Source organism: Erythrolamprus reginae, chromosome 2 (genome assembly GCF_031021105.1).
Source record: "Erythrolamprus reginae isolate rEryReg1 chromosome 2, rEryReg1.hap1, whole genome shotgun sequence".
NCBI lineage: Eukaryota > Metazoa > Chordata > Lepidosauria > Squamata > Dipsadidae > Erythrolamprus > Erythrolamprus reginae.
The window spans coordinates 267,547,725-267,561,753 of record NC_091951.1 but is presented as its reverse complement, the minus strand read 5'-3'; positions in this window follow the sequence as shown (position 1 = coordinate 267,561,753).

The window sequence follows — 14,029 nt, the reverse complement described above, 5'->3', positions numbered from 1 at the left end:
AAACTTTTGAAATGAATGACTTTTAAAATAGTGATCCTTAAAATATCAGCATATAACATGTCTACAAGAATTTATAATATGCATATGAAAAAATTGATTTAATTATATCTTTATAAATAGCTTTGGAAAGACTTTCCTTGTAGTGTATATATTACCAGAAGGCATATATACAGTACGGGTATAAATTTAGGAATATGAGTAGAATATAAATTTTCTGCTTCTAATGTTTGGTGAAAGCTTCTATTAGTTATGGAACTAATGTCTCCCATTTTTAGCAGATGTGCTATTTCATAAAAAGCTATCTGTTCTCTGAGGTCAAGTATGTCATTATTTCACTTATATTATGTTCTGCAGCCAAGTTTCTGACAAATGAAGGTAGAAAGTATCTCCTTTCATTATGGATATAAAATGCAACATTATTTTGTAGCTCCTCAAATGAAGTGATAGAAAAGGGAAATTTCTGCCATGGGAGGTTTTCAGTTGTGCAACTTTTATTATGTGATTGGGGGGGAAAAAGGAACATTCTGGCTGCTTTGCAGTCAGAGACAATATACACTAGGCAGTGAATAAAGCTTAATTTGAAGGAAACTCAGAGTGACTTACTGCAATTTGTCACTTTTTGAGTGTACTCCAAGAAAGAATGCTGACATGTACTAAAGAGCTTTCAGTGAAAATTGAAATGGTTCATTTGTTATGTCAGCTGAAAAGCATTAAACAATACCTGAAAATCATTAGAAGATTTATTGAAGTGATTTAAAATATCTCTTAATGGAAACATGGAAAACACTGGCATAAACCACATTGTCATTTAAACAACATAAGTAACCAATGTTATTAAGTCTTAAAATATTCTTATTATTTAATGGACTCAGCCAGAGCTAAAGCTAAATTTATCACTTTAAATGTTATGTCTAAAACAAACAAAACATTTCTGTCAACTACAAAATTGGTGAGGCAAAGCATGAATCAGAATAATGCAGAATAAAAACAGTAAACTTAAAACAGTCAAAGAATGTATCAGAACAGGGTGATTTTTAAACAGTATCTAATCTTTTTTCAATAATGCGTAGATCTAAGTTCTATAAATTCAGTCATTACCCTTATGCAGATAGTCTTTCATAGAAACATAGAAACATAGAAGTCTGACGGCAGAAAAAGACCTCATGGTCCATCTAGTCTGCCCTTATACTATTTTCTGTATTTTATCTTAGGATGGGTATATTTTTATCCCAGGCATGTTTAAATTCAGTTACTGTGGATTTATCTACCACATCTGCTGGAAGTTTGTTCCAAGGATCTACTACTCTTTCAGTAAAATAATATTTTCTCATGTTGCTTTTGATCTTTCCCCCAACTAACTTCAGATTGTGTCCCCTTGTTCTTGTGTTCACTTTCCTATTAAAAACACTTCCCTCCTGGACCTTATTTAGCCCTTTAACATATTTAAATGTTTCGATCATTTCCCCCTTTTTCTTTCTGTCCTCCAGACTATTCAATTTTGTCAATATCTTTCCCGCCAAATTGCATTGTATTACAATATGGGTCTGTATAAAAGACTTTTCAACTCCATCTTCTGGGAATGAAAGATGAGATGCTATGTTTGCCACCTTAGGTTAAAAAATAGTATTCTGTAAATATGACCCTATATGGGAATACCCATTGCTCAGAGTTCAAAGAATCTCATTATAATTAATGTCAGCATGTGATAACAGAAACTGCTTAACCATGTTTTAATGAATAAATTGCCATTGATTGGATACCCACAATCACCAAAGTCAAAAGCAAACTACATTATTGCTTAGTGTTTTGTATAAACAAAGTGAATATGTGAAACTGGTACAGGTAGAGAAACATTAGGACAGGGGACGGTAGGTACGCTGGTGCACTTATGCATGCCCCTTACTTCTTAGGAAATGGGTGATGGCCATAACACCTTACTTCTTAGGAAATGGGTGAGGTCACCAGTGGATAATCTAAGGGTAAAGTTTTGGGGGTTAGGTGATGATACTAAGAGTCAGGTAATAATTCCAGGCACTAACAATTTAGTTACTAAAGTCATATTTCCTGCAGTCGAGTTTGGAGTGATTTACTTTAAGTTTGTATCTGTTGTGTGCTGCTGTATTGTTGTGGTTGAAGCTGAAGTAGTAATTGACAGGAAAAATGCTGTAGCAGATGATTTTATGGGCTATGCTTAGGTTGTGTTTAAGGCAATGTAGCTTTCTAAACCTAGGATTGTAAGTCTACTTGTGTAGGATATTCTGTTGTGAGTGGAGGAGTGGAGGACATTTTCTAAAGTGTTTAGGTCCGAAATGTGGTGTGGGTTCCAGACAGATACAGTAGTTGTATTCAAGGATTGGTCTTACTTACAACAGTTCATTTAGTGACTGAAGTTACAACAGAAGTGAAAAAGTGACTTATGACCATTTTTCACATTTATGAGCATTGCAACATTCCCATGGTTGTGGTGGTGAGTCTTCAGCATTCCCTGGCGGAGGCAGTAGACAAAGAGGAGGCAGCAATAGCATCATTTCTGGTTGGCCAGCCTGCTGTTTGGCAGGGCTATGGGAGGTCAGGATCCAGCTATCGCTCAGCTGACTGATGGTGGGTGCAACAGAGTAGAGCCCTGATGAGCCACATGTTGGGGCTGACAGGCAGAGGCAGATTTTTTGTTTTCTTGTGTTCCTTCCTAATAGTCAGGTGTGTCTTATGATCTGTGTTGTGTCCAGAGGACAGTTAGGCCTTGTACCCGCCCCACAATCTTTGGGCGGGAAAATACTGCAAGGTGATTGGTTGGCTCAGCCATCCAGGCATTGTTCGGATGAAGGCCTTGGCTCGCAGCTATGTCTGGTGGCCGGGTTTAGACCAAGCCATCCAGACCTGGGTAGATCGCTGCCCGGAGTGTCAGAACTCCAGGCCCATGCCACCAGAAGCTCGTCCGAGACAGTGGGAAATACCTAGAGGGCCATGGTCCAGAATCCACCTTGACCTGGCTGGCCCTTTCCATGGTCATCAATTTATGGTACTAGTAGACACTTATTCAGGCTGGGTAGAAGTAGACATACTACAATCCACGACATCAGAGAGTGTAACTAATGTGCTATCTCAACATTTTTCCACGCATGGGTTACCCGACCAGTTGGTAACCGACAATGGACCCCAGTTCACATCCTCACAATTCCAGGTATTTTTAGCCGCCTTAGCAATTAGACAAATATTAACAGCCCCTTGGCACCCTAGTAGCCACGGCCGGGCGGAACGGGCCATGAGATCAACAAAAGAGGCCCTCAGCCGTCTCAAGGGTTTGGACTGGAGGAACAAGGTAAATCTCTATTTGATAACTCAGCATTCAACCCCCTGCCCTACCACAGGCAGGAGCCCAGCAGAGGCACTTATGAACCGATGCCTGTGTACTAGGTTAGATAGGATTCACCCCACATATACTCCTAACACAGACAGGGAAACACCAAATGTCACAAGAGCATTTGTCCAAGGAGATCCGGTATACGCCCGAAATTATGGTGGGGGAGAACACCGTTGGGAGCCAGGTTGGGTCTCTGAAGTAACCGGCCCTTGTTCTTATAGGGTCCAATTAAGTGACGGACAGACCTGGTGCCGGCACATAGACCAACTACGCCGCCGAACCTTAGAAGCTGCCACGCCGGCGTCACAAGCACCATCCGTCCCACCAACCTGCACCACACCATTCTACTATACAGAGATCACTTCCTCTGTGGACAATCAATATCAAGGACCGATACCGCAACCATTACACCAGGAAATACACACAGAAGATCAACCACAAACATTGTCTAGAGAAACAGAATCATCATTACCCCTACCAGGGACCGAACCCCGCTGTTCAGCCAGGCCACACAAGTGTCCCGCTTATTTAGAGGATTTTGTGTGCACCAACTAGGTGGGAAGGGGTGTTGTGTCCAGAGGACAGTTAGGCCTTGTACCCGCCCCACAATCCTTGGGCGGGAAAATACTGCAAGGTGATTGGTTGGCTCAGCCTGGCAGCCCGGCATATATATAGCTGCCAGGCACGGCCATGTTTGTCTCATTTCCAGTTCTGTAACCATTACTTCTGTTAATAAAGAACTGTTACTTATTACCAGTTTACAGTCCTTCATTTCTGCAAGGAGCTAACAATCTGGAACATCTTATGGAACAAAAAATATGGTAATCTTCAATCAAGTGGAACACTCTAGATGTGTTACAACAATAACTATCTGAATTCACAGCAGGTATTTAGTTGTGAATAAGGAAGCTGTTGTTTCAGTGCTTCTAGAAAACACTTGGTTGGGAAAGGCCAATAAAGAAACATAGAAAATAGAATAAATGGATTAGAAGGAATCTTGGGAGGTTTCTAACCTGCAGGAGACCCTACAAAAATGATGGGGAACCTTTTTGGGAACAAGTGTCCAAACACATGTGCATGTACACTGGAGCACTGGAAACCTGAAGACCAGCGGACTGGGGCATGCATGCCTGTTTTTGGGCCATTTTTGGCTGTTTTTGGGCCATTTTTGGCTGTTTTTCAGGCCATTTTTGTTCTGTCTGGGCAGGCCAATGATCCAATTAAGAGTCACACACACTTGAAGGATAATGGAAAAAAAGTTATATTGATTACAAAAACTTCAGGTAGAAAAATGGTTAATAGTTTCAACTCAAAATTAGTCCATTCTAGCAGTGTTCCCAGAATAATTGTCTCTGAGATAAGAACAGGTCCCCAGCAGGGAAGCCAAAACTCATTAGAGGGAATTCTTTTGCAGTGATTCTGTCAATCAACTGGACTTACAGTTTCCCCAGAATCTTTTCAGAAGATGCAGATTACAGAAGTTAGAGCGATCTGAAAGCATAAAGTGTTCCTGGAACTCCGGAGCTCACACACAACCATGATTTTTCAAACGTTATTCACTACGCCCGCTTCTCCGAACACTATTGTTTCTATAGGGACAAGGGGTGGCCAAGAGTGCCATAGAGCTACTAACACAAAGATCATTTCCTTCTCAATACTTATGTCTGGACATTATCCTCCTTACTCTGACATCCAACATGGGCTCCTCCACATCCTCTTCTGACTCACTTAATACTATAACTGGGGGTAATAGAGTCACTAAATGATCCTCAGTCTCTAACTCCTCATCATTCTCACTCTCAGACTCAGGTGTCAAGAACATTGGCCTAGGATACCAATAAGCATCCATCTCTCTCTCTTTGAAACCCATGGTCAGCTGAACCAGACGTTGACCAGCCACAACAGTTTTCAGGCCATTTCCAGCACCCATGAAGACCAGATGCTGGAAACCAGAAGAGCAGCTGGTGAGGGTGCACATGCCCACAGAGAGGGCTCTGCATGCATACCATAAGTTCGCCATCACGGCTCTACACATTTCTTCTATTTTGTCCGTTTTGAACAATCCTGTACAAAATTATAAACACAAGCTTTTCTTTCAATCTATTACCAACTGTCATCTTTCCGCAACTTCAGTAATCCTATTAAGTTTGAAGAGCCTTAGGGCCCTTTTGAGATTGGAGAATGCTTGCGTTTTGTAATTTCTACATTTTAAAATATTTACTTGTTTCCAATTTTTTAAAGAATAGCATGTCTGGTTAGGGCAGTTCTTTTTATGACAATGCTGAAAGAAGAATTTTAAACGTACTCTATTCATAGAAAATATTTGAATTATATTCTGATTTCACAGGGAGCAAGATGCAATCCTTGTACTATGGGCAGAAATGCAAGTGTGAGATCCCCTTTTAACACACACATACACACCACGCACTGAATATGTAAAAAGGAATGAGGCTTCAAATGGTGAGTTGTACCTGTCATTTGAAAACCAAGGAGTACTGATATCAACACTGTTCTGTCGGGTTCTCTGGTAGAATCCTCCCAAAAATTCACAGGTACAAATTTCAGACACACACACGTTTGAAAATTCAAAACAATGTTCTTTATAATGAAAATTCACTTAAACTAAGCCCTCTTTTGGTATAGCAAAGAGCACTGGTCTCCAAACAAACTGGTAATTTGTACAAGTCCCTTATCAGTTCTGTGATACTTAGCTTGCAGCTGTGAGGCAATTTAGTTTCCAAGAGGGGAAAAATCAGCACACAAAAGGTCAAAGTCAGTAAAGCAGTCATGAAACACAACTATCAGATAATCCTCCACAATGGCCAAACCCACAGGCTGCTATAGCAACCTCACTAATTACCACAGCCCCACCCAACCACAGGTGGCCTCATTTTCTTTGATAATGATCTCTCAGTTGTTGTTGCCTATGCATCGCTCTCCGCATGCGTGGCTGTATCATTAACTCTTGTTCTGAATCCAAGGAGGAGCTAGAGAATTGATATCCTTCTGAGCTGTCTGCCACACTCTCCTCCTCCCTGTCACTCATGTCTTCTTAGTCAGAGGAGCCTTCATCAGCAGATTCCACCGGGGGCAAAACAGGCCTGCAGCATGTGGATGTCCACAACAAACACCAAGATACTGAACTTATAGAGATGGCCTGATTTCCTAAGCAAGCCAGCTATGAACCATAGTGGGTCGCCTTCATCTACAGCCTACAATAATTCAATGTATCGTAAACCAAAAGACCAGAACACATCCTTTCCAGAAGCAAACCCCAAAATAAGCAGGGATTCACACCAGACAAATAATCAAGCAGAATACATTAACCTAATTAAAGAAATATCAAGGAGAAATTCATACCAAACCATACCTGGCAGTGCAAGCTACTGTATATTAACAGGGACCAAATCCCACACTTGCGAGCACTGATAATGTTATCTAGTTTGGTAATGAAATGTCTGCAAGTAAACAACCAAGCTGAGAACATTAAGGATTCTACAGTAACCTGATTCTGCATTCAGGTCGCAATGATGATTTACTTGCATACATAATCACAGTTACTAAAATGTCCTTATTTCAGCCAAAACTATAGATGTCAAGGTATCGTGTCATAAAGGTCAAGAATGGTAAAGTACGTTCTAGTTTATTGCCCCTGTTTTGTCCACTGTGTAGGCTTGCCTATTGTAAGTTAAACACACACACACACACATCTTTCAAAATATGAAGATTAATGTTTTGCCTGCTGTGAGTAATAGACATTAGTGTACCAGTTTAGCTAATCTTCTTGCCATTGTGGAATTCCTTTTGAAATGTATTTTACATTAGAAGCAACAATAAGAGCCAGTTTTGGATTGTATTTTGTAATACCCTAAAGTGTTTACAAACGCTTTCCCCGCACACAGAAGTATCCATTGGAGGAGTGTGGGCACAAGAGAGGTTAGTAAAATGACAAAAGCAGAGACATATCATAGCAATTCAAATGATAACACACACACACTGCATATAAAGGCAGAAAACCTTGTCTTGCAATGATATGTGGCTGCTTTCATTATTTTGTGGAAAGGTTTAGATCATGCAGATGCCTCCACATGATGCTTTGATCTCTTTTTGGCAGAACTCTAGTGATGTTGATCTCATTAACTGCATTGGCTTTGTAAATGTAACAGGTGAATAGGTCACTGATGCTCAAAAAAGGATGGACAAATGCTGAGTCAAGAATACATTTGGCTTTGAAGCCCACCATAAGACAAAATAGTGAAAACAGCAATAATACATTTAAAGCAGCGATTATATCTGCTTCCATGGGAGGAACCCTTATTGGACTTAATGAGATTTTTTTTCTGACTAGATTGCATTGCATTGCCTTGATAATGACTGCCAAATTCTTAAGTGTGACATGCTTATATGCAAGGCATTTTCTGCAGAATTTAACACTATCCATTCCAGCATTCCAACTGTTTCATTCTGAAATATTTTCCTTCAAAATATCTAAACCAATTTATTTATGTGCTGCGTATTTTGAATGCAATACAGGTAGTCCTCAATTTATGATCACAATTTAGCCTAGAATTATGTTTGTAAGTGATTGTGATATTTTATAATTTTTTTTTTTTTGCAGGAGTCTTTAAGCCAACATGGCAGTTGTTAAATGAATCCATTATATCTAATGGACATTTTCTTTTGCCAAAACCAGAAGTAAACATAAATCAGCTCAAAATCATGATCATGGGACTCAGGATGCTGAAAACAGCTGTAAGCGTGAGCTTGTTAATAAATATCCAAATCAATGACCACAGAGGAATTGCCTGGCTATCACAACTGTGGAACCAGTTGGTAAGTATACACTCTTTTTTCGGGAGGGAGGGGGGTGTCTGTTGTAACTTTGAACATTTGCTAAGCGACCATTCATTAAGTGAGGACTAATTATATCATTTTTTTGCAACACATATTATTTGTAAAGAATTAAGTAGTGTCAAGAATTTCCAAGATTCAGTGGGTAGATTTATGATTCATGCTACTGTAAAGTCTACTCTATTTGTATTCTGCGATGATTCCAAAATCAGAAAATGCTATTTCCTTTACTTTTCAATTCCACCATTTCATTTACAGCTGTTATTAATTTTCTTATTATTTGTACATGCTCATTCATTGAGAGATTGTATTGCTTTGTGTAGTTTCTTTTCACTATTAATGGGCATAATAATACAATATCAATATGAAAGTTTCATATTGATTTGTTAAACTGACAGAAATGACAGCTGGAGCAAGATGTAGATGAACAAGGGCTTATAAATTGAATTGTATTTGCAATGGGCAATTATGCAATGGACAATTATGCTAAAACACTATTGGGTAATTTGGAACACCCCAACCTCTTTGTGATCATCCAGTAATCCCATGAAATATATATTTTTGTTTTTCCACAGGTCTGGGGATCCTCTGGCAACAGGGACCCACACACTGACTGCCTCACAAGTAACACTCTTGTGATCTTGTTTTTATTTTATTTTAATTAAGTGATTTTTATATAATATTTTAAGTTAGGAATTTATTGGATTCTTTCCAGGGTCACTCTGTGTGAAATGGGTGATCACATAAATATGAGATAGATAGATAGATAGATAGATAGATAGATAGATAGATAGATAGATAGATAGATAGATAGATAGATAGATGGGTGGGTGGGTGGGTGGGTGGGTGGGTGGGTGGGTGGGTGGGTGGATAGATAGACAGTTAAATAAGTGAATGAATGAATAAAGACAGACAGGCAAAAAAGACAGATAGATAGTTCAAAGCTATTAAGGTGAAGTTCTGAAAAGCCAGAGTAAAATCCAGAGACTTTAAGGAAGTTATATAACCAATATGAAAGAGAAAGGAGAGTTCACCCTTTTTCAAATATAAAACAAAGTTAGAAACATAGGTGAAGTTGGTTGGGACTTATTATTTCAAGTTCTTAAATCAGGTCAACCTTTTCATAATCTCAACAGAAATTCATTTCATAAAAGAAAGCAGAAGATCAACATATCAATGGAAACCTTATTTCAAATCAACATTCATGTATCCAGGGAACCTCATGGCACTTATACTGGAAATCACTGAAGCTCCGTTGAAAACTGCCAAATCAGATTTCTCTCAAACCTGTCTCGTTTCAGTGTGTCTGCCCTCGTTCTCCCTTCAGAACAGATGTTATCCTGCTCTTCACAAAATTATCCACTTCAGGAGTTGAAACATCTCTATCCAACATTTGATTTCATCATCATTCTCATTTTTTTCATGTCAATAACATAATGATCCAAATTTTCAGATTATTTCAGCTATTCAAAAATGAGTTATCAGATTCATCTAAATCAGTGGTTCCCAACCTTTTTTTGGTCATGCGCCTCCCAAGTACTGTATCTCTAAAATCCTGAAGTCCCCCCCCCCTGTGACATATAATTCTTACTATTCAAAAAGTGATTTCTACATGTGCAGAGGAAGCCTAAAAGGCCATTAACTTCACTTAAACAAGGCTCCAATTGCCCCCATTAAAAATCAAATTGCCCCTCTGTGGGGCGTGGGCCCCATGTTGGGAACCACTAATCTAAAGGCCCCAATGAAATAAATAATCTGCCCATATAGATAATGAGGTAACATGCTAGTCTAATACAGAGCTGGTTGTGTGACACACAAAAATTAATCAGGATTCCCTTTAAAAAAGGTTTTTTTAATTCCTTGGGGATACTCCAAATAACTTAAAGAGCAAATGATGAAGGAAGGAAAAATAATATGTTCGCCTCAAAGGGTAGGACTATAGTTCAAGTATATGGTATATTTTGCATGTTTGCAGAAATATATGAATCTTTATTTCTGATGAAAGGAATTCTTTATAAGGACTTGTGGAACGGTATAATTTATGAATCCAATGACCTTGGAATCAAAAATGATTTATTATGTAACTGTGTAATTATTGTTTTGACACTTTGTGATGTTTCATTGTTGTTAGTAACATAAAATTTGAAAATAAAAAATAGTAATAATAAAAAAAGGGTTTTAAATGTATAAGAAAGGGGTTGCCATGGTCATAGTTGACCATAGGGAAGGGTGAAGGGGAGCCAATAATGAAATGTGTGTTATGACATTAACAAGCAAATGTGGAGACTCATATTCTGGCATCAGATATCATAACCCAGGTAGAACTTACGTTATCTGGACCATGTAATGATCCAATGTGGATTATTACAGATGCCATTAGTTGTAAAGACATAGTTTCAAGGGGCCTGACTGAGAATAACATATAGAATGTGTTATTTTCTATTTCATATTGCAGCTATAAAGAGAAGATTTAAAAATATTCCTTAAGCTGATAAATTGGGGAATCACGGATGGAAAGACTCCTTCCAGCTGGTATGAACAGGATTTCTTATGCTTTTTTCCCCTAGAAAAGCAATTGATTGCTGTGTAAAAGATGACATAAAATGAGGGAATAATTAAACTGAAATAAAATCTTCAAAGATCTCCCTTGAGCTACACAACCCTCTATACTGAATATGATTCTCTACCTCATATCCCATCTGTTAGACTGTCATCTGATGCAGTAGCAGAATTTATGCCATCCAGCAAATATCCAATATGTAAAGTTAATTTCAGAACAGAATTTCACAGGCTACTTTATTAACCAACTACTGCATATGATGAAATATAATATAATTATGGGGAAAAATATTTTAAGATGTAGACATTTGATCCAAGAATATAGAAACAGCTGGTGGGGCCACTGTCATATTCAGCCCTTTGAACTGGTCTGCTACAAAAATTGAGCAAGACAGCTTCCCATTCAAGTTTAGGAATAATCATAAATGTTAATGAAGCAAAACTTTTGAATGGAGAAGATTAATTTGGACTAACTAACTCCATGAGGCCACACTTTTGGATGTCAGTGTGTTTTTATTGACTCATTTATGCTAAAACATAAACTGTGCACTAACATGAAATCTGAACTAAGTTAAAGCTGTATTTAAATGTTCTAAAGAAGCACATGTTGCATGAAAAATTATACTGAAATATGTCATAGTGAAAATGTTACCGTATATGGTAAAACTGTTTTCTAAACCTAATTATAAGAATCCTGGTACCTAGTACCCTAATCAAATGTTGACATATAATATATGGACTTTTTTTTTTTAAAAAAAAAACAATGCTTCATAATGTTTTATGTTTAACTCAACAAAATTTGGGAGGACTCTAATAATACTCTAAGAAATTGTAATTAATAATTTCACTCCACTTAAATTTTTAATCACTTATTCTAATAAACACAAACGATTTAAGAAGATGTTAATAAGTTTTAAATATTCAACATTATTATTCATAATAGTACTTCTGGATTTCTTGTTATAATTTTTTAGTCCATATATTGATATTTCCTTTTGATGTGGATTCCACATTGTGTGCCTGCTTATTCTTTTATAATCCCTTCCTCTTCAAACAACTATCAATTCCCTACTTATCTTAGCACAGGGTGAGCATTCCAAGAATGGAAGAGTGGGGGAAAAGGTGGGAATAAGATTTTCCATTTTATCCAGCTCCCTCATTAGCTGAGTTTCCAAAACCATCACTGCCATTTGGCTGACTTGGCTAATTGGGATCTTATTCTTCTGATACCATAAAGCTACAAAGCAAAGAAAAACTTAAAGAAAATTGTAAGCACAGTCATGCGATTTTCACTTAGCAACCACTTCATTAATAACCAATTGCTAGACCTAATTGTAATCACCAAATAAGGAGTATCTTTAATTACTGTACTGTTATTATATTTCGTTTCGGCTTTTGTATAGATACATACCAGAAATTAATATTGTGAGAGGCAATGCCAACAATTGATTGCAAAGCTCTACCTTTTCAATCTCTACTTAGATATGTCCCTGCTTGAGCGCAAATGCAAGTGAGCCCACGAGCTGGAAACCTGTAATTAGCAAAATATCAGCAAAATCTTTCAAATATTATGAAAATATTAAAAACTTATTTTCCAGTCTCCTCTGCTCTTAAGCAGGAGTGGATAGTGGAATAAGTGTAATAATTTATCTTTAAGTCAAAGATTTTTTTTTTAAATTAATGAGTAGTGATGGGCTAACCGAACTCGCACAATTCGGGTCCGTACCGAATTTTGCGGTGTTTGGTATGCCAAACATGAACACGAAATTTTTTGAAACTTCAGGCAAAGTTCGGGGTCGTGTTCGCCGTTCGGAGCTTTGACGTCACCGGCAGGTTGCTAAGGATGCCAAGATGATCAGTTCCTGGATTCCATGGAATCCAGGAAGTGATCACCTTGGCGTCCTTAGCAACCTGCTGATGTCAAATCTCCTCCCCGGAATCTCTTCGTTGGAGGGATTCCCCGTTCGGGTTCGGTTCGGGTTTGGCCGAATTTTGCGTAAAGTTCATCCGAACTTGCCAAACCCGAACACTGTTGGGTTCACCCATCACTATTACTGAGTTTGCATAACTGAATTTTATTAGTCCAAATATATCTAAAATGTTCTTACAAATCAGTAAAAATTTAACTTATTTTGATTCAAAAGATATACCAGTGACTTCTGCAGGTTGAAAATAATAATTTTCTGTCTTTTAATTTTATACCTTTCTTAAAATTCATATATAATTTGAAGAAGTGAAGAAATATAAATAATTTCTTCCAAGAGAAAAATATAATCTTCAAACTATTGTCATAAGAGAAGTGCTGCAATATTTTGAATCAGCATGATTTTATTATCAAAGCACAGGGCATCATACCTAAAGATATATATTTCTGTGAACTAGAATTTATATTGTCAGATATAATGAACTCTAATACGTAATATAGATATAATAAAAATGATAATTTTCAATGTGTTTTAGTGTAATATAGTTTAATGCAGCTGCCCCTCTGGACACCATAGAAATAAAACTGAACATATTCTACTACTGTCAGTACTGAGTTCATAATTATAAATCATAAAAGAAGATGAAAATTTATTCTTTGGAACATATTTCATAATGAAGAATATATATCTGGAGAATGTGATTTCTTGTGAAACCTTATCCTACATTATGATATGTTAAGATGCATGAAATTTGGTCATAAATACATACTTTGTGTCAAAAATGGACTTTTGTTAATTATTGTGTTATTTGCAAAAGATCACTAACAGAGAAAATCACTAAATGAGGAATAAATGCACTAAATGAGGAATAGATGTGGTCCCGGCCCTCTGGAACCAACTCCCCCTGGAGATTAGAGCTGCCCCCACCCTCCCTGTCTTTCGTAAACTACTCAAGACTCACTTATACCGCCAGGCATGGGGGAGTTGAGATACCTTTCCCCCAGGCTTTTTTATACTTTGTTTTATGTTTAGTATGAATGTGCTGTTTGGTTTTTTAAAAAAATAATGATAGGGTTTTATATGTTTTTTAATATTAGATTTGTTCCACTGCTATATTGTTTTTATTACTGTTGTGAGCCGCCCCGAGTCTTCAGAGAGGGGCGGCATACAAATCTAATAAATAATAATAATAATAATAATAATAATAATAATAATTGTTGTTATTATTATTGTTATATTATTATTATTATTATTATTATTATTATTATTATTATTATTATAGTATTTAGCACAATAATTGCCAGGGCCATTCTGTATAACTCTCATCAACAGT